General features: G+C 44.2%; 1 long non-coding RNA gene across 1 annotated transcript in view; it reads left to right on the forward strand.

Moving 5' to 3' along the window:
- The first annotated feature begins 11,741 nt into the window (after positions 1 to 11,741).
- Positions 11,742 to 27,369, forward strand: part of LOC131413606 (uncharacterized) — an 83,801-nt gene continuing 68,173 nt past the window's right edge. Inside the window, exon 1 of the long non-coding RNA XR_009221989.1 lies at positions 11,742 to 11,845. This is a non-coding gene — a long non-coding RNA (uncharacterized LOC131413606). The remainder of the gene's footprint in view (positions 11,846 to 27,369) is intronic.

A 27,369-nucleotide genomic window follows, 5' to 3' on the forward strand; every position in this document is an offset into this window, starting at 1 on the left:
TTTTTCCTCTTAGTGGGAGTGAAGTTGACACGTGACCAGGAAAGCCGTCACACTGATGGGAGAGAAGGACATAGGGATGTCCTCATGCCTTTCTATGTCTGTGTTGAAACCTCAAATGCAAATATCAACAACTCAAAAGGTATTGGAGACACCGCTCCCTCACCCCTGTGATCTCTGGCCTTGTAGACTTAGGCAATAGGTAATGTTTCTGGGTCTCTCTTTCCAGAATTGAAGGAAATGAGGATGTTGAAAAGATCTTTGTTTGGTAATGGAGCCTTGTCTATCCTGGGCACATCTCAAGACCCTCCGTAGAGAGAATGGAGAACAAAGGAAGGAAAGACCCAACATCACCCCATGGACGGGGGCTGCTGGGGTCAGGCTGGGTACAGGAGGGGAGACTGAAGAGCATAAGACAAGTGGCAACTAGTTTCAGAGTCTCGGCTGAGGCTGGGCTGGGCTGCAAGGTCTGAGGCATCACATCTGAGAGAACTGGTAAAGAGTGAGAAGATCTGAGGAGAAAAAGCCTAGAAAGATACCCAGAGTTGATGGGTTGCAGGAGTGGGAACCTTCTAATGGCTGCCGTGGCTGCATATGACAGGAAGTGGAGGAGGGGAAGGAAACTCTGGCAATGGCTTCTCTCCCTGCCTCACCCCAGCTCTTTAGACATTGCAGATCAGAAGGGGGCAGAGGTCCAAATACTCTTTGACTCCATGCCCAGGGCAGATCCAGGTTATGTGGGGCCTACAGCTAATACAATTAGATTTTAAGGAAAAAAATACAGTTATGTTACAAATAACAAATTTTATTGCAAATTATGTTACAAATGTGAATTTTTATTTAGAATGAGAAAAGAAATCACAAGATATTACAAAAGTTAAAAAAAAAAGCCATCAAATATCACAAACATCGCAAAATCCAAACCAATACCTGTAGTATTTTTATCAGTTAACTTTCTGACACAGCTCTATACTATCAGAGGTTTTCCTACATTTTTGTTTGCGAATTCTTTTTGATGCGTCATTCTTTAGGTAATGATTTTTAAGTATTATTTTCTATACAGAGGGGGAAAAAGGCAATTTTCTTTCTTCTAGCATGGTTGATCAAAATTTGTTTTTTGGTATTTTGGGGAACGGTTTTGATTAGACATTGATGAAGTAACTAAATCTTCCACGTATAATTTTAGGCACCTGATGATGGGGAGAACTTTCCACAGCACGGCTTCTGGCCTCCACACATTCATATCTTGCTTCTTCCCCACTACTCTCATGGTACCAGTGCGAGGTGCCCTAGGACACAGTCAAAATGAGCGATGACTTCGACCCTGCACCTTTATGCCTTGATGTGGGGTGAGCCCACCCAGTGGGTATTAGGGGTATTCCTGTCGTTCCTATACCGGAAGGGTTTACAATAACCTAACCCCACACACGGAAATGATGACAAACCACATTGATACACCACAATAAACCTGAACTTATGTACCCCCAACTCAGTTGCCCTTTATCTAGATCCCCCAAATGCCTATGGCCACTCCAATGTCACCTGACAGGAAGGGAGGTGTTGGAAGGAAGGTGAGTGGAAGAAAAGAGACATCCATCGGTCTTTAACTGACTGCGTTAAAATAGCTTACTTTTGCAAATTTTACAAAGACATATGAGCACTAGGGCCTCTCCCATGCAAATGGAGGAAAGACGTCTTGAAACTTAAGCCTCATCAGCTTCATAGTAAATCCAGGCCTTAAATCTGGAAATGCCAGACCTGTCGATAAAGTTCAATACGCCCCCACTCCCCCCAGTAGGCTGGCTCACCTGATGTCTGGACTGAGGAGCTGATCTTCTTAGGTCTGTAGTTGGTGGATGGTGGCGGGGGGGGGGGGGGGCGTCCCAGATAATCCTTAAAGTGAATCCATATGTGGCTGGCTGAGTGGGGAACAGGGTGAGGAAGCAAGACCCGTAAACATCTATATTCACAGGTGGATTAGCATCATGGGGGAGGAGAGGAATGAGCAGCCTAGTGTGTCGTGTGGGGAGCGAGGAGGGGGAGGGAGGACAGCACAGACACACACACACACATGCACCCCCACACACACCAGCCAGCTCCAAAGGAGTGTCTGGGCCCTCACTGTGGAGACAGGGGCTGCAGTGTGAAGCTGGAGGAGAGGATTTCTTTTTTTTTTCAGGAAGATCAGCCCTGAGCTAACATCTGTGCTAATCCTCCTCTTTTTGCTGAGGAAGACCAGCTCTGAGCTAACATCTATTGCCAATCCTCCTCCTTTTTTTCTCCCCAAAGCCCCAGTAGATAGTTGTATGTCATAGTTGCACATCCTTCTAGTTGCTGTATGTGGGACTCGGCCTCAGCATGGCCGGAGAAGTGGTGCGTCGGTGCGCGCCCGGGATCCGAACCCGGGCCGCCAGTAGTGGAGTGTGCGCACTTAACCACTAAGCCACGGGGCCGGCCCTGGAGGATAGGATTTCTAAAGGACTTGGTAAGTCATCAGGCATTCATGTCACCACCTGGTCGAGTCCCAGTTGATTGAAGTGTGTCACACAGAGTGGGGTAGTGGCCCTTTCACATCTGAACAGAACACAGAATGGCTTGCCACTTTGAGGGCTGGCCACTCGCAGGGGAGATGGCCCTGAACATGACGACAGTATTCTCGCAGTGGGTGCAGGCAGCAGGGGCAGGGGAGGGGACACCATTGGGAAGGACTCAAGGGGGAGAGGAAGAAGCAGAGGACACCACATGGTGACCACTGCTGGCACACAGGATACATTCTCCCAGGATCAGGTGGGGCTCTGCAGAGGACTGAGGCCTGTATGAGCAGGTGGGGGCAAAACCCAGCGAGGGTTATGCTGTTGCCATTAAGGCATGGGGAGATGTGAGTTCCATTTCCTGTACATTAGCATCTCAGCCTGGTTTCTAAGAACCCCATCTAAGCAATATTATTGATCTGATTTTGAAGGGTGAGGAAGGATGTGGAGACCCTCCCCAGGCCCACCAGTTAGGTGTGAGAGGGTCAGATTAGAATGAGATTCTATTTATTCCTTCATTCACTAAATATTTATTGAGCTTCCACCATGTGCCAGACACTGTTGTGGGGTAAAATAGAGAGTTCTAGCTGATAGACTGAGTAAGGAAGTGCTCCATCTCCTGGGAGCTGGTGTACGTACCAAGACAGGGACACAACACCACCTGATGGTCAAGGGTCTGGACTCTGCAGCCAAACTGACCTGGGTTTAAACACATAGTCACCCTTTACCAGCCATGAGAACCTAAGCAAGGCTCTGGTGGTGTGGCCCTCACCTGAAAAATGGAATAATAACAATACTTGCACCCAGGGTAAATATGAGGATTAAAATGTACAATCCACAGGAGTGTTTAGCACCATTGCTGGTGCACAGGAAAGGCTTGGTGAGTGTGAGCTATTCATGGCCTCTTCATAGAATTATTCTCCCATTGTCCCCACTTGGAAGTTACACTGCAGCTCAGAGCTGTGACCCAGACCAGCGCACATGTGACTGCAGGAAAGAAAGCATAGCCTTCCGCAGGCAGCAGCAGGGGACAGCGCTGTGGCCTCAGTCACACCAGAGCATGCTGATAGCAGCTGTGGGGACCTGGCAGCATGCTTCTCCACAGCAGAGAAGAGAAGTGACAAAGGCCATGGAGATAGAGAGCTGCACACACGAGCACGCAGATGACACCTTCTGGAGACTCACAGGAAAATCGGAGGAGGGGGTGTTTGAAGGATGGCTGGGGTGCCCGTAGTCAGTGGTGGGGCAGAGCTGGAGAAATGAGCTTTGCTGAATTCTGTTTCTCCCTCCAGGCTGGAGGCTGGGGAACTGTGGGCTACAGCAGAAGTGCCTTCCTCTAACTAGGCCTGGCAGGGAGGTGGCACTGCCTGGGGCCTGACGGGTGAGTAGGAGTTTTCTAGGTAGGACACCAGTTTCAGGAGCCACCGCCGTCCTGTACGGGAAGAGGAAGAGGCACAAGAGATGAAGTTGGAAAGTTAAGTTTGAGCCAAATAGGGAAGAGCCCCCATGCCAAACTCTACTCAATCTTGTGGTTTTGGGGGGCCTACAGGAGGTTTACAAGCCAGAAAGAAAAAGCAGATAGAACACTCAGATGTGCATTTTATTAAAGGTTCCCTGTGGCAGTGTTGAGAGTAGATTGTGTAGGTGTGAGAGGTGGGGGATGGGGCGCGGGCAGTAATCAGAAAAGGTCAAAGTTAACTACAGTCTGTCCCGAGAGCTGCCCAGTGGGAACACAGGATGCACCTTCTTCTCTCTTGGCAGGTGTTCTAACCTTTCTTTCTCCAAGGCTGGGTGTGCTAATAGCCCATCACCACTAGCCTTCTGTAGGGAGCTTCGGATTCCTCTGATTCTTCATCCTAAGGACACATGAGCCACCACATTGGCATCTAGACTTTCTAGAAGTCCACAACAAGGCCATTCCTGAAACATCTATGTTTTAGAGAATAAAAGAGCTTTGGAACTAAATAAGGTGAAAGAACACTGTATTTTGAGGCCATCTTTCTAATGTCTTAGATATCAGAGTAAGCTAGATGCGAGCATCTGGGACCCAAGCCGTGTTTTGATGCGTGGAATGATCTAAGACACCGAGAAATGATCTGAGAACATTAAGAAATGTTCCTTTATGCCCAAGTTGATTCTCGTTACCAAAATGATTTGTCCCTTAGAAGGGAAACAAGAAGAAACCATGACCTGGGCGCTTTGCCTTTTGTTTTTTATGCAGCCACAGTGTCAGAATGACATGAGAAGAGGATGGGAGAAGATGGACGCTTTTGTTGGAAGCTCAGATCCTGGAGCTCCCCTCACCCATAAGCCCCCCTCCCAGCAGTCTTACTCCTCAGCCCTCCTGTCTCCTCGCTTCCCCAGACCACACTGTGCTCCTTCTTACTTCCCCATCTTGCTTACACGCTCGGCCACATCTGAAATACTCTCCTTTCTTTTCCCCCTCATCCCATCCATCCCTCCAGGTCCAGAGCACTCTCCACATCTTTCACTGGTCACCTCTAATCTGGCCAGTCCTCGCAAAAACAACAATAGCAGTAAGGACAGTCACCCATGCTGAGCCCCCACCAGCCAGACACTGCGAGTGCTTTACTCAGCTGTGCCTCATTCTACAAGGAGTAAGGAGCACCTTCCACATGCCGGGAGGACCAGCGAGAGCAGGCACAGGACAGACTGGGGTCCCTGCCCTCACGGGCCTGTGCAGTGCTTCCTATCGACACAGGGACCTGGGAGGAGGCTGTCCTGTCCATGCTAGCTGAGATAACCGAGGCTCAGCCGGCTAGAGCATCTTCTCCAAGGCCATACAGCTGCTCAGCGGGGGAGCAAGCTCTGGATGCTGGGCAGTGTGACGCATGCTCTCCAGCCCTGTGACCACAGGTCACCTCCTACAGCGCTTGTAGTGGCACCGCATCAGGCCCTGAGTGCCGACGATGTTTGCATATTGTTTGGTGTGTGTTGGACTGAGCCCCTTAACTGAGGTCACTTAAGGCAGGGACCCAATCATTTGTGTCATTGTTTCCCATAACACCTGGTGCCACACTGAGCCCAAAATACTTGGGGAATGAGGCAAGGCAGACCTTCTCTGGCTCCCAAGCTCTTGTCTCACTTTTTACCCATAAATTCAGCAGCAGAGGGCGGGCCAGCTGGGATCCTGGACACTGAAACGCCTCCGGGCTGCCCTCCTGGTCTCCAGTCCCCACCGTCTTCCAATCCTCCTATAGGCTTTCGAAGGCTATGGGGGGGGGGCTAGGTGCTAGCTAATCCACTTGATATCAAGAATCTTCTACTTGTTACTATTGAATCATGCCATGTATGCCAAAGATACTGTGGCTTTTTTTTTAATTCCCAAGTAAATAATGAGTCACAAATAAGTCATATAGCACTCGTCTGTGCCAGACATTGTTCTAAAACAGGGCTTCTCAGTCAGATGGCATTGACATCACCTGGGAACCTGTCAGGAATGCAAACTGAAGGGAGACTTGAGGTGGGGCAGGCCACCTGTGTTTTAACAAGCCCTCCAGGTGGGTCTGAGCCACCAAAGTTGAGAACGTCTGTCCTGAGGGCTTTTCATGTAGAAACTAACTCACTGAATTCCCATTCCAACCCTCTGAGGTAGGTTCTATTGTTAACTCCACTTTGGAGCTGGGGAACGGAGGCACAGGGAGGTTAGGTAACCTGCTGAAAGTCACACAGCCAATGAGGGTGGAGCCAGGATTCAAACTCGGGCAGATGTGCTTCCAATTCCTCACGGGAAGAGAGTGCTGACCTCAGGGAGTTTGGGGAGCTCATGGTGGCATCTGCCTTACCCCTGGAAAAATGTCTAGAGACAAGAGGCTGGTGCGCACAGGACAGGGCTACCCGGGGACTTTGGCGGGCTAGGGGCATGCCCGTTTTCCTGGAGGTCATGTGGACCTGTCACTGGCCCCAAGACAGTGAAGAATAATTTGCCTAAGTGTGTTTGAAAGTGGTGCTGTAGAAAAAACAAAGCTCTTTTAAAATCATTCTCTGCCAAGCCCTGATTGTTCCATAATGTGCTTCGCTCAGGGCCTGACAGTAATTTTCCGGGCTACACTCACATAAGTCCCATGATGAGGAACTCAGTAGAATGCTGCCACAGCCCCTGGCCGTGGAAGGATGGCATCTATATGGCACAGGGGCCTAATTTGTCGCATAACTATGGGATCATTTTAGCTAAAGGGAAATGACTGAGAGGACAGAAAGAGCACCCAGGAAACATTCCGCCCCCCACCAAGGCTCTTCTGCCCAGCTGCGATGCTCCATCTGGGGTCCTGGGAGAGAGCTGTGGTGGCCACCATGAAATGGTAGCACATTCCTGTGGCTGATACCATGCAATTTTCTTTCAAAGTATGCTTAAAGATTTTACTAGCTTTGGGGATTGGGGTAGGAGAGGAAGAGAGACAGGGAGATAAATAGACAAAAATAGACAGAAATACAGAATAAAGATGTGAAACTGACTACAATAAATTAAGCAGAGCTGGCATAAAGATCCTTCATCTTTCTTCTGTGCTGGTCCATCTCTTGGCCTCTAAGGGACCAGGATTAACATCCCCCAAGAACCGCACTGTGTTGGGTGCTTTCCGTGTATCACTGGGCTCAATGCTCCCCACAACCTACCAGATGATATTATTGTACCCATTTTGCAAAAAGTTTAAGAGACAAAACTAGGTTTCAAACTTCCTTCTGTTCACCACCAACCCAACACTTTCTGCTACATTACCTTATCGCAATGAGTCTTGATTCTTTTGCCTTCAAAACAGGTCCCCATATATAACAATAATTGGGACTTAAAAACTAAATTATAAATGCTTCTTTCATTCTTCCCCTCATTCCCATAGCTTGCTCCTGTACTTTTTTGTCTATTCTCATCTCGTGGACACATGAACATGTCAAGTTAGTCCGGGTGGGAATATTCATTTATCTATAAGGACGTGAAATGGCATTGTTGTTAGGATGCAAGTGTAGGTTCTCTGACCCCATCAAAAACCCGCTAATGATGACCCTCTTCCCCTGAACCATAAGGTCTCAGGGCTGTTCAATGAAGGAATATTTATTAATTTCGAAATTTTCAAATTAAGTGCTAAAGTTCAAAATGGTAGATTGAGCTTACTTTACCTCTCCTACCTCCCAAACCTCATTGAAATAACAGTAAATAAATACAAAAGAATAAATCCATAACAAACACAAAAGGGTCCCAGCAGCAATCCATAAAATTTCACAAATGCCTAGAAGACAAAGATGGGATCGTATTGATGCATAAAGCTGAGTGGAAAATTGACACCCCAAAAATACACACAAGAAGAGAACTGGCCTGGAAGTGGAGGCACCATTCCCAGCAAAGCCCTGATGAGACCCCCAAATCAGAGCCTGAGCTATGAAGAATGGCGGGGGGCCTGTGGGGTCATTAATTAAAGGCCTCTCGGAGTTTTACAGCCCCCAACTCTCCTCCACAGAGAGCAACTGGCTGCAATGGCATTTGCTGTGTAAAAAAAAGAGAATCCATTTGCTCTTGGCTTCTGGAACATTCTCCCCTGAGGGCTCCTGCTAAGTGATGCGGATTTGGTCAAACTACTTGGCTCTGCAGCATATAATACTTTCATAATCACAATACTTTACATTCTTTGTATTGCTTTTCAGCTTTTTAAATCAACCTGCAGATAAAACTTGGAATACCTAGAATATGAATCTTATAAACCTTGAAAGGGTAAAGTAAATACTACAGCTCAGAGAAGGGAGGTAGGAGGGTGGAGAGGGGAGGTGTGCTCTTGCCCCCTGTTACAGTCTTCCACGCAAGTGGGAAGTAAGCACCTACCCTGTGTCTGGACTGTTCTGGGCCCTGAGAGGCATCAAGGAACCAAGGGACAGACATCCTCACCTCTGTGTCACTTCTGTTCTAGTGGCAAGTCAATGGATACCGCCTAAAAGTTAATGAATCACAAAATGAGGACTTAAGTATATTATTTACACTGTGAAAGTAACCACAAGAGTGGTTGAAGATAATAGTATTATGTACAAAAATCCATGGAAGAGGAGAGAGAGTGTAAGTGTGCTAAAATCCCTGTCATCGCAGGGGGAGAATGGCTGCAGATTAAATTGGACAAATTCAAGAAACAGATGCAGAGGGAATTATCTCAGCTTGTGGTAGGAATCACCAGAACAAAACACTGACATGGTTAAGGAGTTACATCTAGGGCATGGTCCGGGACTCGGGACCGGGGGAGAGACACTTACTCTCCACTAGGCCTTGATACTTCTCAGGGGTTGGGGAGGAGATGTTTTTGTTCATGTGCACATAAATAAACATTATACATAGATAAAATGATTTTAAAAAAAAAACTTCACAAATCCTGGGAAAAATGCAAGGTAGATATTCTCATTCCTATTTTACACGTGAAGAAGCAGAAGACGGCCCTCGGTCCCATACTTGTGATTAGAAACCAGGTCTCCTACCACTGGCTCCAAATTTCCCCCACTCCCCTGAGCCTTCTCATTTTGGATGGAGACAGATTAGGGTTGGAATTCTTGATTCATTGCAGTGGACTCTGGGCAGCTCACTGTTCATCTTTAAAAATAGGGAGAATCTGATCAGCATCCCCCGGGCTGGTGCATAACAGGCCCTCAGAAATGTCAGCTTCCTTTCTTTATGTTTCTTTTTTAGCCCATCAAACTGTCGGGGGAAGAGGGAGAATCTCCCTCTGCCCTTTCCCTTAAGGTTTTTCTGGCTGGCCAAATAATCAACAAGACAGGTTAGCAGGAGAAAATAATACCAAGTTTAATAACATGTATACATGGGAGAAAGCAGGGACACTGCGTTTTTCAACACAATAGCAGAAATTCTCGTCTTAAATATCATTTTCAGCCAATGACAAAGGAGGATTTTGGGGGTGGGGGGAGTCAGTTACAGGAGATTACCACTAAAGCACAGTAAACAAGAGTAAGGTTTATTATGTAGCCCAAGGCCTCACCTTCCACATTGATATGTCACTAAAAATGAGCTCATCCCCCTCTCTTCTCCAAACAGAGAGGGAGATACCTTTACAAATGGAGATTTCCCTTATAAATGTAAATGATTGTCTGGCAACTCTTCGCGGGGTCATCCAGAGAATGTGGCCAGAGAGACAGAACTTCTGATAAGAGGGGTTTGTTGGTGCCTTTCCTATTGTAACATTTACCCTACGTTATCTTTACAGCCATCATGATAGATCTATTCCAGGAAGGAGCTACCATGTCAAATTTTTTAGGCAGTTAGTGGGGGAGGTCAAATGTCCTCAGAGAAAACAACCAAGATAAAGAGATAGATTTCAGAGTGGCCAAATCCCGATCTCCCACACAACATTTGGAATATTAATACCATTTGTCAATCATGTTTTCTTCTTATCATTTTATGTGATTTATCACTAATTCAGACTAAATGAATCTGGCAAGTCATTGTAACGTGCAGCCTTGACCATATCAAAGGGCTTAACTTAGGGAGGTAGACAAAGTCAAGTTTAAAACATTTGGCAGGAAGGCATGATTCCACTGACACAGCCAACCAGTGCGCCAAGTGGGTGAGTTGACGGGCAGGCAGTGTGAGAGGTACTGGGAAGACTTTAACGTTTATCCCCCCAAATATCCCTTTCTCACTCACCATGCTGAGATGTCACCCTCAGAGTCACTCCTTTGGACTTTGAAGAATTTTGGATTTCTCTGGTCCCCTGTGCAAGTGCAAGTGTTACAGCCACCTGGCAGGGGTGGCTGTCCAGCTGAACACCATCTCTGGGGACTAGACCACTGGGGAGGGGCCTGGGAACGGATAGAGAAGAAAGAGGGAGGGAAGCAGAGCAGCGTTGAAGGCGGAGGCACCGTGGACGATTCCACAAGCATCCCCAGGTTTCTTCTGCCTGTTATAACCGGAGAGAAGCAGCACTTCCTCTTGAAGGAAGGGTGATTAGCATACAAGAGTTCACAGGATCAAGCACCATCTATGTGCTAGGTAGGCACCATGCTAATGCTTCACAGGCATTAGCTCATTTAATCCTCACAACAACCCCACGAAGGTGTCACTATTATTATTTCCACTTCACAGATGGAGAAACTGAGACACAGAGAGGCTAAGTGTCATACCCAAGTCACATAGCTGTGTGAGAGCCAGGATCTGAGCCCAAGCAGCTCGACTCCAACGCCATGCTCTGCACCATCACGCTAGAAACACAGTTCCCACCCTGTAACACACACACACACACACACACACACACACACATCCTGGGAGGACTTTCAGGGAAATCCGGCTTCAAAAAATGTTAGTCGCCAAGTTCTGGCTTTTACAGCCAGTGAAACAATGAGAACTTTTTGTTTGTTTGTTTGTTTATTGCAGTAACATTAGTTTATAACATTGTGTAAATTTCAGGTGTACATCATTATACTTCTATTTCTGCGTAGATTACATCATGTTCACCACCCAAATACTAATTACAACCCATCACCACAAACATGTGCAGAATTACCCCTTTTGCCCTCCTCCCTCCCCCCTTCCCCTCTGGTAACCACCAATCCAATCTCTGTCTCTATGTGTTTGTTTATTGTTGTTATTATCTACTACTTAATGAAGGAAATCATATGGTATTTGTTTGTTGCATGTAAAAACACTTATCTGGGCCGACCCCGTGGCTTAGCAGTTAAGTGCCCGTGCTCTGCTACTGGTGGCCCGGAATCCGATCCCAGGCACGCACTGATGCACCGCTTCTCCGGCCATGCTGAGGCCGCGTCCCACATACAGCAACAAAAAGGATGGGCAACTATGACATACAACTATCTACCGGGGCTTTGGGGGATAAAAAATAAAAATAAAAACACTTATCTGATACTGACATAGTAAATTTATTCTCTGTCACTCCAGAGGACAGAACTAGAACTGAAGGGTGGGACTTACAGGAGGCAGACAGTTGCTCAACATAAGCGGTATAATAAGAAAAATGGGCTGCTGTGGTAGGTAATGGGCTCCCTATCAGGGGAGGTATTACAGCTTGGGCAGCTCCAGGCCAGGGATGGGCTGATGGTCTATGCCCCAAGGACAATGTTGGAAGAGACGAGAATCAAAGCCCCTCCCAGCCCTGGCAGTCAATTCAAACACAATTCTCCAGATCTGCCATGGCAAAGCAGTGCGCTAAGCCAATAGGAGAAGCACGATAAACAAGACCCGATCCAGCCTCTCAAGAGTTTACGATGTGATTCTCAGATTTTCTAATATCGTCTACATGGAGTTTCTGGGAGGAATTTAATAAAGAACAGTGAGGATTCATTCCTTTCATCTCCTAAGGGTAAGTCCGCTCTGACCTGCCCAGTCATCCTTTCTGTTCTCTGTCTGCTTCCGGAGAGAGCAATGAGGATTCAGGCTTATTTAAAAAAAAAAAAAAACACATGTATAATATACTCTATGTCTTTGCCTCCACAGAGGAAATGCTCTGTGTTACTGTAAATAATAATTTGCAGGTCAGCAAAGGTTGTTAAATGTCCCTGATGCTTTTTCTCACTTCCCTCCAGACTCTCGTAATTACTACTGATCTGAACCCAGCGGGCAGAGATGCATATTTCTCTGTCCAGGAAACAGCAGTAGTGTGGTACCCTCTTCCCACTGTGCGTGAAAGCCTGTATGTCTGTGTATCGAGCCCATCCTGAACCCATATCAGAGCCGTTCATGTCCCTGCGTGGAAGCAGCCACATGGATACTTGGCAAGCTGTTGCCCAAAAGGCCTAAGTCTGCGGGTCATGGCACCTGGGTTCTAAAGCCGGCTCTGCCACAATCTCATGACTTCACACCCAACCTCTTGGGCTTCTGTTTCTTCATCTGTAAAGCTGAGAGCACAATCCACTCAGGCATTGCTTAACATTCTGAGAAATGCGTCGCTAGGCAATTTCGTCATTGTGCAAACATCATAGAGTGTACTTAGACAAACCTAGACGGTATAGCCTACTGCATACCTAGGCTATATGGTACTAATCTTACGGGACCGCCGCTGTCTAAGCGGTCCATTGTTGACCAAGATATCATTATGCGGCGTATGACTGTACTTGCTCTGACTAATACATACTGCTATGAGAATTCATGCTTTTATTCAATATTTTATTCTAAATATTTATGGATCGTCACTAAAGGCCAGGCACAGTTGTAGTGCCTGAGGAGTCATAAAAAAATAGGCAAAAGTCACTCTCTCCCTGGAACTTCACTGGGGGAAGCAGATGAACACGTGAAGAAGCCAAACACACAGAATTTCTAATGGAGATAGGCGCTTTGGCAAAAAGTAAAGCAGGAAGGGGAACAGAGACCACCGGGGAGTGACCAGGGAGGGCATCTCTAAAAGGGCACTACTGGGGCTTAGCCCCAAAGGGAGTAAGGAAGGGAGCCCAGAGAACACTTAGGGGAAAAGCATTCCAAGTGGTGGGAACGGCAAGTGCAAAGGCCCTGAAGCAAGGTTGAGGCAGTGCATTCACAGACCAGGGAGGCTAGTGCAAAACAAGTGGGAGGAGCGCAGTAACTGAGGTCCCACGGCAGCGGGACCAGACAGGGTAGGGCCTTGTAAGGCCTTTCACTTTGACTCTGAGTGAGGCGGGAGCCCCTGGAGGGTTTTCAGCAGAGGAATGACAGAATCTGACCTGAGTTTTAAAAGAATCTCTCCAGCTGCTGTGTTTAGAAAAGAGAATCAAATGAAATAATATTTCCTGTGGCGTTTTGAAGAGCACGAAGTACAACATGAAGATGAAGTACAGGAAAAAGTTCCTTTCCCCACCCCTTGAATCTTGTTGGTCCTGCAACGACTTATCAAATAAGATACAGTGGGCGTGACGTAGGCCAGGTCCAAGCCCTGGCTTTCAAAAGACCAGCGGTGCAGGAGGAGAGTCCAGGGCTCCACCTCCTGGGCCAGTGTTCTCTCACCGCTTCTTTGAGCACAGTTCTCTATTGTGATCTGTAAGTCCCTAGTGAGGCCAGCAAGCCCTACAGACGCAGTGCCTTGCTCAGCTCCACCACCTACCAGCCATAGGATATTGGGCAAGTTGCATAGGCTCTCTGAGCCTAATTTATTCAAAATAATAAGTTCCACTATCCAGGACTGTTATGAAAAATAAATCAGATAATACACGTTGAGAACCTAGCACTGTATCTGGTACCCAGTTATGACACATTTAATTATTATCTTTCCTTTGTGGTGCCCTATACCAGGCTTGACCCTAACACAGAGTGTGAGCTTCCCACTATGGTGGGATTACAGCTTTTCTTTCTTCTTGTAACTTTACCTTCTTGATAGGAATGTTCCACCTCAAGACCCTCCCATCTGGGGATGAGATCACAAAGCTAGGGGACTGTCCAGGGAGGGTATCTACTAAGATGTGTACAGCTTGTGGGAGGGGCTGTTAAGGGAGCCCGCCTGGAACAGAATCCAAGTTTGCTGATTCCTGTTTATGGGACCCTCTGCTGGGCAAGGGCTTCCCTGAGGATGGGAAAGTATAGAGGTTTGCCAGACAGCGAATGTTTGAAGAAGGGAGGCAACCCTAGAAGCCAACAATGAGATGCAAATGCCTCGCATCCTACACCCTCCCCCCATCAGTTCCCTGAGCACTGTGAGGCCCCCAGTACTTGTTTTGGAGAGAATTTCAGTCAGTGCTGAGAGGAAAGAGGAAAAAAGAAAGAAGGCCAGTAAATCAGTAACAGATTTTTCTTCCTATCAGTTGGTTTAAAGTATTAAGTCAATGTCAACCAATCTAGAATTTCTAAGTTGTAAATAAAAAATTGAATGGTAAGATTTTTATCTGAGCCACATCATGAAAGCCACTATTCAGAGTCCTGGTTTATCACACTCCTCACGTAGTCTGAACTAAGGTACGGGGGCAACACCTCACGCCAGTCCAGGAAATTCATTGGAAAGTTTTCATTTCTACCTGGCTCGGTCTACGGTGCTCAGATATGGCACTCCTACTGGGTCTTCTTGTTTCCCCTCCAACTTATTTCCCTCAACAGATTTCTTGCACCCTAATGCAATGAACTAACCACACAGAAACAGTCAGACCAAAGAAGGACACTACAGGACATTGAACAGGATTAAACAGTCAATCAACATGCCCAGTACCATACTAGGTACTGTGGAGAATAACAACAACAAAAACAATAATAGTAAGGACAGTTACTATTTATTGAGCACCTATTAATGACAGGCAATGAGCTACCCACTTTTCTTATATTATTTCTAATTCTTCCAAAAAATGGACAAAGTGGTTATCTTATCTCTGTTTTATACACAAATAAACTAAAACTTAAAGAAGTTAGGTAAGTTGATCAAAGTTGCAAAACTAGTGAGAATAAAGAACTATATGATAATTTCCTCATTCCCAAAGAGTTTTAAGAAACACTGTTATTGGTGAGAGCCAATTATCCAGGAATGTTCTCTTGTTTCTAGTCGTACGTTGACATTCATTCAGCCGATAAGTATGTATAAAGTGCTTCTATGTGTATCTGCAAATACAACATTGACAACAGAGAGAAAATATGTAGAACAACTATTTATTCGACTTTGTGGAACACAATGGAAGGTCCGAGAAAGAGGACAGTGTGCGTCAGAGAAGCCCAGGAAGTTTTCATGGAGAGAGTGAGAACTGAGTTGGGTCTTGAAAGATGAAAGAAAATTATTCAAAGGGCATTCCTAGTCAGGGAAACAGGACAGGCAAAGGCATTTAGGCACAAATAAGCGTGACAGGAGAAAGCAGGTGGAAGGAAGTAGAAATGTCATACGTGAAAGAATGAAACTGTTCCCACCCCCTACAGGGACTGGGCAAGGGGATGGCATTTGTACAGGGATTTAATTGGACTGTTGCAAATGATAATTCCAATGCTTCAAAATTCTTATTTTCAGAAGGTTTAAGAGTACTTTTAAAAGTCAAAGATTAATGGGGGGAAAAAAACTCAAACAACTAAAATTACTCTGCATTAATACTTAAATCACTAACCCTACGATGAGAGAAGCAGTCTACCAAATGATGTGGTGGCGAGGAAAGTGTTTCTGCTCCTCTTTGTGGATGGAAACTGGAATTTCTTTGAGAATTAATCTCTGTTCTCAGAAGATTCAAGTGTGTATGTGTATGTGTTCCAACAATACTCCAGAAAACTGGAAAAATAAGCAAGTGCAACTGTCCCTTGTCTTGACGTGGGAAGCTCTACAGGGACCAGATTTATTGTGCCCACATCTCCAGTGCATTAGTCTGAAGGTGTTGGAATGTCAAAGACTGCCTTGTGATGCCCTACTGTCCTACTTTCCCCTCAGCAACCTTCCAAGATGGTAGATTATTCCAGATTGAATAAATTGGACTTAGGGAAAAACTCACGTAGGGTGAGGGATGAATCCTATGATGAAAGAAACTCGTATAGGTGCATGGTATTTCTCAAAATGTAGAAATTTACACAACGAAAGTGAAAAGAAGGAAGTGCTCTGGCAAGGAGGCAGAGACCCATGGACAGAGATGGGGGGCAAGATTTGGAACTGGGATAACTTTCAAGGGGACCGTCCCAGGATGGTTTAACTTCTTGTACCCTTGCACTGGGGAAAATGAATACTTAGGCACAGTTTTAAATTATTGCCTTTTGTGGCAGAGTCTGTTAGCTGTCCTCCTTATGTTCCCCTTCCATTGTACAAAACCATTTCTGGGAAGGAACTGCTCAACAGAGGCTTCATTTCTCAGCTCTTTTTGCATCCAAGTACAACCATGTGGAATGTCATGCGGCATCTCCCAGGGCCCACTGACTGCCCTCAGCATGGAAAGATCTTATTCCTTCAAATTCTCCCTGGCTTCTTTATAGGGAATCTATTGCTAAGAATATTTCAATCATTGGGATAATAATAACACACTACAATTAATAACTTACACTTTAGAGTGTTTGTGCACATGTATGACCTCATTTGATACCAACAAGAACTCTATGATGTGACTATGGCACCTACCGTTGTCCCCATTTTAGAAATGAGGAAACTAAGATTCATGTGTTATCAAAATCTAAGTGGTACAGCCATAACTGAACTAAGACACAGCTGAAGAGATGCTCTGTAAGAGAGAGTTGGTGGGTCAATTCCAGTGAAATTGCTTTACTTTGCTCCTTGCCACTGCTTCTCTCATGGTATCCAGGTTCTTTACCTTCAGAGAAACGATACAGTTCTCCCATTTTCACACGCAAATAGGCAAGACCAAGGAGCCGTGGTGCCTGTGGTTTTACTTTGAATCTCAAATCAAAATGACAACTGGAAAAGTAGAGAACAGTTCAAACTGACGTCAAAATGTTATGGCAGTTGGCTAACTCTCTGAATACAGGAGTCTTTTCTCATGTTACTTGTCCAGCTCTAGACAATGGATCCACGAAGCACCATCTCTGAGCAATTATCCAGGAATATTTCATTGCCTCCAGCCATACATTACATTCATTCAGTCAGTCAATAAATATGTATAGAAGGATGTTTCTCAACATTTTTTCATTATGACTCTCCTAAGGAGATGTTTAGACATTTTTCACCCAATTTCCCCATGAAAATTTAATGCCACAGATATACTGTGTATCTGTTTATGTACTATGACCCTTTGAAGGGCTATAAACCATTTCTAAGATTTTTTTCATGCCCCTCCCCCCAGAATCATTTTCACCACTTGGGGCATTGTCAGCTCCAATGAAAATGCATGGTTTAGAGCACTTACTATGTGTGAAGAATAAAGTGAGGAAAACAGAGTTGTTTCCTGCCCTCAAAAGCTTACAGTCCAGTATGAACTAGGCTTTGTCTTGCATCATCAACAATCCTAGTAAAGGAGAGACACCAGAGGCCCTGGGTTAACTTCTGTCTAAACTGCCAAAGGCAACTTTAAGACCCTTCTCAATCCAAGAGTTTAGTGGCATTAGATCGGGTTTCAGTTCTAAGCCATCATCAGTGGGGGCTTTACACACAAAAAAATTGCAAAGACCTGTGGTCTGTGTGGAAATGTGGTTGGGAGGAATTCACCACACATTCATGGCACAAGGAATAATTTTTGCTAAAAAAAAAAAAAAAAAAAAACTGTTTATAATGAAGCACGAGACAGAATGGAACAAATTCCTCCAAAAAGTAAAAAATGGTTTTTTTCAATCACTTCCATTGAAAACCCATTCAGCAGGATTTAAATAGTCTACCCTACTCAAGATAATGTTTCACTTTCTTTAACAAGGGAAAGAATTTCAAGCTGAAAAGCCAACTGTTACTTCATTACTTTAATGGAAATTCCCATCACTTCTATGATCTACTCAATCATCGTCTCATAGGTTGAGTCACAAAAAGGTAACAAACACTAAGATAGGGACTGAATGCGAAAGTCATTTCATTTCACTTTAGCACCTTAGGACATGTTATTTTAAATGCTTCTGGTAGGGGTGGGAGAAAAATTAAACGCATGTTATGCTCCTTCATTCAGCAAATATTTATTAAGTGCTGCTATGTGCCAGGTACCATGTTAGGTGTTTAAAATAGGAAGTCCATTAGGGAAAGAAGTGGTACTTCTCTAGCATCTGTAGCGTGCCTGGTCTTGTACTTTATATGTGGGAGTTTCCAAATGCATTATTGGAAAATTATTACACGGGGAGCAGGAGACCTGGGTGCTAGATCCACCTCTGGCTCTGGCAATTGCCTAATGCCTCTGGGACTTGATTTCCCCATCTGTAAAAATTAGGGGGCTATGCTAAATGGTAGTTCTCAACTACTGCTCTCATCTGGGGAGCTTCAAGGATATACTGACACTTGCGTCCTATCCAAGACCAACTGTCTCAGAATCTCTGGAGGCAGGACTCGGGGGGTAGGTATTTTTTAAAAGCTCTGCCCAGTAATTCTTCCGGCTTTATCTTCTTTGCTAAAGACTAAAGACAAAACCCTTAAAAGAGATTCACCTAAAAACAAGATGGCCGCTCTGACTTCCCCGCCATGGGCAATTCTCAATGAAAAGAAGAGGGTAAGGTTTGCCTCCATTACTTCCGGTTCCTGTTTGAGCATATTTGTGCTTTCCTTCTTCCTTTCCCCCATTACCATCTGTTTTCTGACTCTCTTTCTCCCCTGATCCACTAAAGTATAGTGCCTGCTATACATTTCTTGGTAAAACACATAGTAGTGTTCATTTGCAGCTAAAATAGAATCCATCTCAAGAGTTCCTGTTCTCAGGAAGGATGACCTATAACAGTAAAAGGAAAGACCCTGTACCCCCTGAGAAAGCAATTACAGGCCTCAGCAAATAGGTTGTGACACTTCTAAGAGTCGAGCAAGGCTGAAATCAAACCCTGTAGAATAGTACTTTCCCTGGCCTTGTGAAAGAGGCATATGCCCTTGACCCCCGGTGGAAAATTAGATAAAATTTCTCCAAGATTTAACCTAAAAAGCTAAGAAATATGGAATAGAATGAGAAGTCTTCTGGTCAAAAACTTCCACCCAGTGCTCAGGCTCCCAGGCCCATCAGGGACACTTTTTACTTGACGTTTTCCAATTTGTGGACATTCCTCCAAAAAAATAGAAATTCCATTAAATTAAAATGTCCTTTTAAAGATGTCCATACACTGAAAACTCCAGGTGCCTCTGTAAAGTCCAGTTGTTTTATTTCCCTGAAGACACAGATCCGAGCTGTCTAACTTACATCCCCAATAACTTGAATCTAGAAGGTATTCAGCTAATGTTCCCTTCTCTTTCTTATGAAAGAAGTATATTTTACATTGTAGTTAAAATGGGGTATTTTTCCTTAATACCCTTTTTTCAGCCGCCAAACCAAAAACCCTTCAAGGGAAGACAAGTGCTCTCATTTAACTTTTATTCTCTATCAATTAGCAGAGTGTTTGGTACCATAATGAACGAATGAATGAATGAATAAATAAATGAATAACTCCTATGGAGGCTTCTTCTGTAATTTTTCTCTTGTATAAACCATTCTCCCTTCTTTATTCCCCAAACTGCACTATTTTCCACCATAAGAAGACTTGGACTACTTCAAGATTAAGGAACCCTATGGCCATGCCTAAATGCCAACCATACCGTTTGTACAGTGACCAAATGGCACCCTCACTGCCCTTTTTGTGTACCCCATGAAGTTGTTGCCCACAGGTGTGGGACCCTATGACACCCTTATAAAGAACTTTCTGGTCTGCCTGTCCCATCTGGCCACATGAAAGCACTCTGAAGTCTCAGTTAAGAGAAGGTTAGTTATTCATTCAGATCACATTTATTAAACTATTTTTTTAGTTTTATTTTGCAATAATTATATATTCACAGGAAGTTGCAAAAATGTACAGAGTGGTCCCATGTACCCTTCACCAAATTTCTCCAATACGCCAAACTAGTTTGCAGTTTGACGGAATAACTTTTATCAGGTATTTTTATGTGAGGAAATGGGACCTAGGGTGACCAACTGTCCTGGTTAGCCCACAACTGAGGTGGTTCCCAGAACATGGGAGTTTCCGTTTATAAGCGAGGACAATCCCAGGCAAACTTGGATGAGTTGGTCACCCTAAAAATATCCATATAAAACTGGCCAGCAAGCAATATTTGGGGGGAATATATTCCCACCGCTCTTTCTTGTCTCTTCAAGAACTGGTTACCAACGCCCCTACTCTGCTCTCCGGCTATTAATTTCTCCTCTGTTTCCAGGTTCTCACCTCCTACTAACTGGATCTATCTCTCCTCCCAGACCTCTGTTTTAGAATGATCCCTTCAGATTTTCCTGAGCCTCCCTTGGGCTATCAAAATTTGTATTTTCTCAATTCACACTGCTGGTCTCACCAAGATATTAGGAGAAAAGCCTTTCATTCCAGTGCAGCGAAGAGAGCCCTGGACTGCATGGTGGGAGGCAAGAGTTCTAATCTCTCTCCTGCCACCAGTTGGCTGAATGACTTTGTGCAAATCATCTTCCAGCTCTGGACTCCTTACTCTGAAAATAAGGGAATTGGTCTAAAACAGGCTTTCTCACCCTACTGACAATACTGACATTTGGGGCTGACTATTCTTTGTTGTGAGGGTAGCGCTGTGCACTTCAGCAGCCTCCCTGGCCTCTACCTCATAGACGCCAGGAGCATCCCTAAGCTGTGACAACCAAACATGTCTCTGGACATTACCAAATTTCCCCTGGGGGTAAAATCACCCCTGGTTGAGGACTGGTCTAGAATATTTTAAAGTCACTTCCAGTTCTGAAAGCATTTGATATAAATTAACCCCCAGTGATTAATAGTTTCCCCTCAACCTTCCAAGAATATTTGCATTTTCAAAGTATAACCTATTTGGAAAAAAAGTCTAGAAGCATCTTCACTGAAATATTAAAAGCAGCTCTCTCTATGTTGTGGTCATAGAGGTTTAAGTTTTCTTTCTTTTTTTCTCCTCTTCCTCTTCTTTTTATTCTTTTTTTTTTTTTTTTGGTTGAGTATATATATGTATTAATATCTACATGTATCTTATGTATTACCTGAGTTATTTAAAATACTACATGTTTTTTAATCCAAATGAAATCGGTTGGTAGGTTTCCAAGCTAAAAGAGCACTAGGGAGCATGGGTTTAAACAGGAGAGATTATATTAAAACAGGATCTCACCAAGTCACATAGTTTTAAGCTATTAGACCTTTTCATATAGTTGTATTTACTTTGAAATTTGTATGCCGTATTTATCCAAATCAGATTTTTCTGGCAAACAAACAAGAGTTTTCAAAATACTTTTCACACCAAAAGCAGCCGCCCAGTTCAGGGTACCTAAGCTGGAATGAACAAAACCTCATCAGCTCTCACCTCCCAGAAGCACAGTCAACCAAAACCCATGAGCTTCTGACACTGGACCTGTCTGTCTGAGGGAGGGTCCTAGAGACCAAACTTCTTGTAAAAATCTAAAACACTTCCAAAAGCATATAGATTATCCACTTCATACAAATATGCTAAAATTTGATTGAATCATATGAAATTATTGATAGCTAACTATTTCTGACCTACAAAAGCAGCAATTTCATATGGTTTTCTCCTAATAATACTCGGTAGCTGTCAAACAGATGAAGAATCACACCCATCAGCACTGGTCCTCCCACCAGGGGCCTTGACATAGGAAGTGGGTGGAAAGGTAGAGAGAAGGGGTAGAGTTAAGGCCTGCAGGGAGGAGAGGTAGGAACCTTGGCCTCTAAATGAGTGGTAGGGGACCACGGCGGATGATGGTGTAGCCGTAGCTAACTTGACCCATGATGTCACCAGGAGGAAAAGGCTCAGAATCGTGGCTCCGCCCTGTGCAGTGTGTTAAGCTCCTTGAGGGCAGAAACCATCTGCTGTTACACACATCTGTTTGTCTCACTCTGTGCCTCTCATGCTGCGTTACACACAGCAACAACCCAGTAATCACTGCAGACTGATTATGTGAGTAGGAACATCTAAATCGTAATCCATGATGAAATGATTCAGTCTGACTTTCATTCACTCATGGATTCCTTCATCCAAAGTATATTTGCTACCTAGTACTTGCAAAGAAAAATGGTAGACAACGTGGATGCTTCACTAATTCTGTCCCAGCTCTCAATATTTCTAGCGTATGCAAATCGGGCCTAAAGAAGTAGTTTCAACACTAGAATCCAAGTGCAATGTGGTTCCATGTGAATGACTTTATCATTGAAATAAGTGAACTGGGGGGAATTCCCTCAAAGCTACGTTCATGACCCCAGTCTCTCTGACAAATGACAGTACCTGGTTAAAGTGAAGGAAAGAGTCTGCTCGGAAGAAAAAATATATTTACTTCACTAATGACTAAATCTTCTCATGCTCAGCAACTCATTTTTAATTCTCAAAAATGATGAATTTGGGGCCAGCCCTGTGGCTTAGTGGTTAAGCTCGGTGTGCTCCGCTTCAGTGGCCTGGGTTCGCAGGTTCGGATCCTGGGCACGGACCGATGCACCGCTTGTCAAGCTATGCTTTGGCAGCGTCCCACATACAAAATAGGGGAAGATTGGCACAGATCTTAGCTCAGGGAAAATCTTCCTCAGCAAAAGAAAAAAAAAAAAACAGATGAATTTGCCCCTATTGTCAAAAATACACGGGGGCCGGCCCAGCAGTGTAGCAGTTAAGTACCCAGCGCTCTCTGCTCCAGCGGCCCAGCATTCACAGATTTGGATCCCAGGCATGGACCAACGCACCCCTTGCCAAGCCATGCTGTGGCAGCGTCCCATATAAAATGGAGGAAGATGGGTACGGATGTTAGCCCAGGGAGGATCTCCCTCAGCAAAAAGAGGAGTATTGGCAATGGATGTTAGTTCAGGGCTAGTCTTCCTCACAAACACACACAAAAAATACACATTAGCAACAAATGCTCCAAAAATATTCTAATATACCACAATCAGATTAAAGCATGTGGAGGCTAATTCTAAATCTTTTGGATTATTTTTGGGTGCTTTTTCCCTTTTATAGCATTTATGGTTTTTGAGCAGAATTCACTTGGATCTGGCTTTCCCATTAACGGAAAGTCAATTAGATTCATTCTGAATGATTAGAGCTGCTAGCTCTGATTTGAGTTCAACAGAGTAAATAAATCATTCCTCAAGGGGAGGCTGTCTTTCCATTTTCTATAAGAATTTCAACAATATTCTCAAAGTCTGAAAACCTCATATGTTTGGATCATTTTCCTGTTTTAACCTGACATTTGCATTACTAATAACTTCTTCCAACATGGCTTTGACTGGCGTTAAATGACTGTCAGAAATTGGGCGGGACCATTCATAGGAGGCACAACCACACAGCAGTAGCGTGTGGTCCTGCTCCCCAGAACTCGCTGACTCTCTTGGTTACCATGATGGAAAAACCTGTAACTTCAGCTTAGTTCCATTATCTCTTCCCAAGAGAGCCTGGCCTACCATATGCTGCTTTTCTAATCTCTTCTTTAGGCATCCAAGATCTCCAGAGAAAAAAAGACCACCGGAGGACAGAAGGAACTTCAGGACAGGGCAAGGTCAACAAGAGTTGGCAGATCTGAGTTCACATGCCACCTTTCTGCCTCCTCTGGTACCCGGAGCCAGTCATGCTCTGGTTGACCTCATCTACAATTGCAGAGGCTGAATCAGATAACCCTGCTTCAAGTCCTTATTCTCTGTAATTCTACGGCCACTCATGAAAAAATTATGCCCCTTTTCTTCTGCTCCCTCCTTCCCTTTCTTCCAATCTTTCTCTTCTCGCTCCCTCTCCCTCTCCCTTTCTTCCTCTCCCTCTCTCCCTCCCTCTTTCTCTCTCTCTCCCTCTCCCTGTCTCTCTCTCCTTCTTTCTTTTCCATATGGCTTGCTAAAGGCTGGCAAATACTTCCCAGCAGCCAACTAGAAGTCGTTACCAGAAGCACCGCAGCTAAACAGAGGGAAATGTTTAGGTAAGCATTATAATGGGCATGGAAATAAAGAGACCACAATTCAAAGCATAAGTCATCATAGATGAGAATGCACATGTTTGGGGCTAGGTTTATGAGAAATGAACGGGATGATGCTGTGCTGGCGAATCCCTGGGCTTATGTTTTCTTAATGCCAAGAGTGATTTATTTTCTGGTAAACAGTTGTGCTCAAGTAGGGCATCCAATTACTACAAACCTTGTTTGGTATAAAAACTAACTGCATAGAAAAATATTGCCTTAGCAAGGTTTAACTGGTTGTTAATCCAAACATGTGGCAGAGCCCGAATTCCAGGGCTCAAAATATCCTCCGCATTCTCAGCAGCATCCGAACGTCCAGAGGAGATCATAATCATCACTCTCAATGAGGCGTGACTCAGAGGTAGCGTATGGAAAGAGGACATTTCCAGAAAAACCATGGTATGGAAACCAAGCCCTCTGGGGGAAGCAAGGCCTCCCTTAGGTAGAAGTTCTGCTCAGCTCCTTTGAAGTCCGAGGTTGGGCTGCTTTGGGAAGATGAAAAAAAAGTTTTTTTAAATCCTCCTTTCCACACAAATCTCTTCACATACAGCTCTGTTCGCTGGGATGTTTCATCACCTTAAGAAATATATTTAAAACAGACACAAGTAAGAGTATCCTTTTATAAGTGAAGCAAAGCTCGAGGCTTTTATTTTTTTAACAAAAAAAAATTTAATTGCCTCCTTCAAATTCTCTGGGTTTGCTTCTCAGCATCCATAAGATCTAATTGTCATACTTTAAATATTTTTTGTAAGTAAAAAAACCTTGAAAGAACTCAAAAGAAAGAAAAATGAAAGGTGGGGGGAGAGAAATCTGGTCATCAAGAAAATTTAGGCTTTGTGTCAAAAAAATGTTTTAAAAAGAGAAAGAGGAGATAAGTTTAATATCCGAATCTTCCCGTTTCCCACATCTCTTTTCCATGGGGTTTCCTGCTGTGCTAATAGTTTTCAGTTGCCTCTATGAGGTGTCTGGTGACCGTGTATTCTGAGCGCTACAAATGCACCCTCGGCCTGCGTGTCCTGGAGGATTTGTTTAAAATGCTTTTCCTGTTTCAAGGTGGTAGTTGGCAGTCGGAAAGATCCTAAATGACTTTGGAGCCATTTGAGTCGAAAGGAACGTGAAGTGTCAGCTTACCCCAGCACACAGACGAGCAGCTTTGCCACAAGGCAGCAGGCTCCTGGCTCCGTGCACTGGGTTCCCCGCCACAGGCAGGCGATACACTCAACTCCTCGAGTCATGGCGCCCCAGGGGGACTTGGCCTACAGAAATCCTCCCTCGGCTGTCCCTCCCTAGCTAGCAGGCAGATAAGTGAGCCATTCCACCCCGTTGATTCACGAAGATCATGTTAATTTAAGAATTCCAAAGATGGGGATTTCATAATCTTCCTTGGTTGTTCATTCCAATGTCTCACAACCCTTCTGCCAGGACCTGCATCTTCATCTCTAATCTCTAATCTCCCCTGATGCAATTCTAGCCTCTCCATTTTTTTCTGTCTTCACTAGAAATGAAAAACAGCCGGACACCATCTTCTGCATAATAACCCTCCATAAACTGGGAGACCATTATTAAATCACCCGGGTCCTTGTCTTCTCCGGGTTACATGACACCAGTGCCTTCAGCCTTCCCTCATACTTGCTGGCTTCTCTTTTTATTTGCGTGACTCTCTGGGTCACTCAAATTGTTGAGGCCCATACTAGACATTTTATGAGGATTTGACTAATACTAACTAATGTGTGTGTGTGTAGGAGGGAAGTTGAGCTCACATTCCCAACAAGTTACTTTTTTACACTTTTTTATGGTGAAAGATATCAAAAAGAGTTTATATAACATATATGCACAGTTTAAAAAACAAAATAAAGTGAGAACTCATGTACCCAGCACAAGTTATTTTTTCTATTAACACTGACCTTGTGTTTAATTTTGCTTAATTTGAGAAGAGGCCGAGGGTCATTTTTGCCATTGATTACATTTTAAATTACATTTATATTTACACCCCACTGACTATATTTTAAACCAATGATGCAAGTGTAACTCTTACACATGTTTGTTATAGTCTCTTTCAAATTGGACAATATTTAGCATCAAAAATTTGATAAGATGGTCCATTCTAAAAAAGCTGAACCCAAATCAGAAAGTGTTCAAATGGGGAACGTTTTCAGAGAGCCAAGTTTACTAACAGTCTAGTTCTCTGTTATTGAAATATTCATGTCTGAGCTCAAATACAATGTTTTCATCAGGAAATCTCAGGAAACAGGCCACTGAATCATGTTTCCATCGGATGAAATTTGATGGTATCATTTCCGTCATCCTAACCAATTGCCAACAATCAGACGTGCCGAGCATTCAAGTGAGTTCAAGATTCAAGCCCCATAGATTTATCGTCATGACTTTTCTACTTCTTATCAGTCAAAACAATGCTGCTTCATGAAAACATTTGAGATTAAGCAACATTAACAAACCACTACCATTTTGTATATTTTAGGGAAAAAAGGAGTCAATGAGGTATTATTTATCATTGATCCTCAGCTCTTCATTCATAGTCAATCTGAATTTCTGCTTGAGTCAAAAGCCCAAAAGCTTCCTGGACATTAAGCCACAACTTTCAGTTCAGCTGACACGAAAGGATGTGCAGATGCTTGTTCTCAAGAGGCAGCTCGGGTTACCTCTCATCCACAGGTGGCCCGTGCCCTCATCGCAGAAGAAGCCTCAGTTTACCTTCCTGGCTCTACTTCTTCCAGAACTCTCCGTGGCTAACTTTTGATGTCGTGGAAAAGAATCAGAAGTAAAAGCTATGCTCTCACCAGTCTCATATCTATTTTCCCTCAAGCAGACTGAGGTCTTTCTCCTTTGTTTTTATGTTTTGGTTCGGTTTTTTCATTTCCCTCTCCTGCCAGCTGATTCATTCTCGTGGCTGGGACCACACCTAACCTGTTTGTGTTTACAGGTCTTCCTCTTACGACCTGATCAAGGTTTGTGACTTGGAAACAAACTTACTTTTGTTTATTTCAAGATTCCGGATCCAAAAATTGAAACCACTGTTGAACACAGACCTCAGCTGGCTCCATCACACGTTCCCAAGAAGCTGTGCAGAGGTTGCTTCCTGCACCCAATCCCTTTATCCACTACCAACCCTTTCCCTTGGCTTTGGGTAAAATATTTTTAAACCATCTCCATGCTAACTGAGAATTTATAAAGACTATTCACTTCCTTTTTTTTTTTCTTCTAGCTAATGCCCACATTTTATTTCAGTTCCCCTTGCTAAAATTGAGAAACATGCAGGATTTTTTATTTCTCTTTGGTAGCAACTTCACTGTGGACACTTCTTGTAAGGATTTCTCTCTACCTGTCAGAACCAAGGCCAGACTATTTCCCATCCGTCTAGCTGCTCTAGGCTCCAGAATGAGGCTAGACC

The sequence above is a fragment of the Diceros bicornis genome, chromosome 14 (assembly GCF_020826845.1).
Source record: "Diceros bicornis minor isolate mBicDic1 chromosome 14, mDicBic1.mat.cur, whole genome shotgun sequence".
Lineage (NCBI taxonomy): Eukaryota > Metazoa > Chordata > Mammalia > Perissodactyla > Rhinocerotidae > Diceros > Diceros bicornis.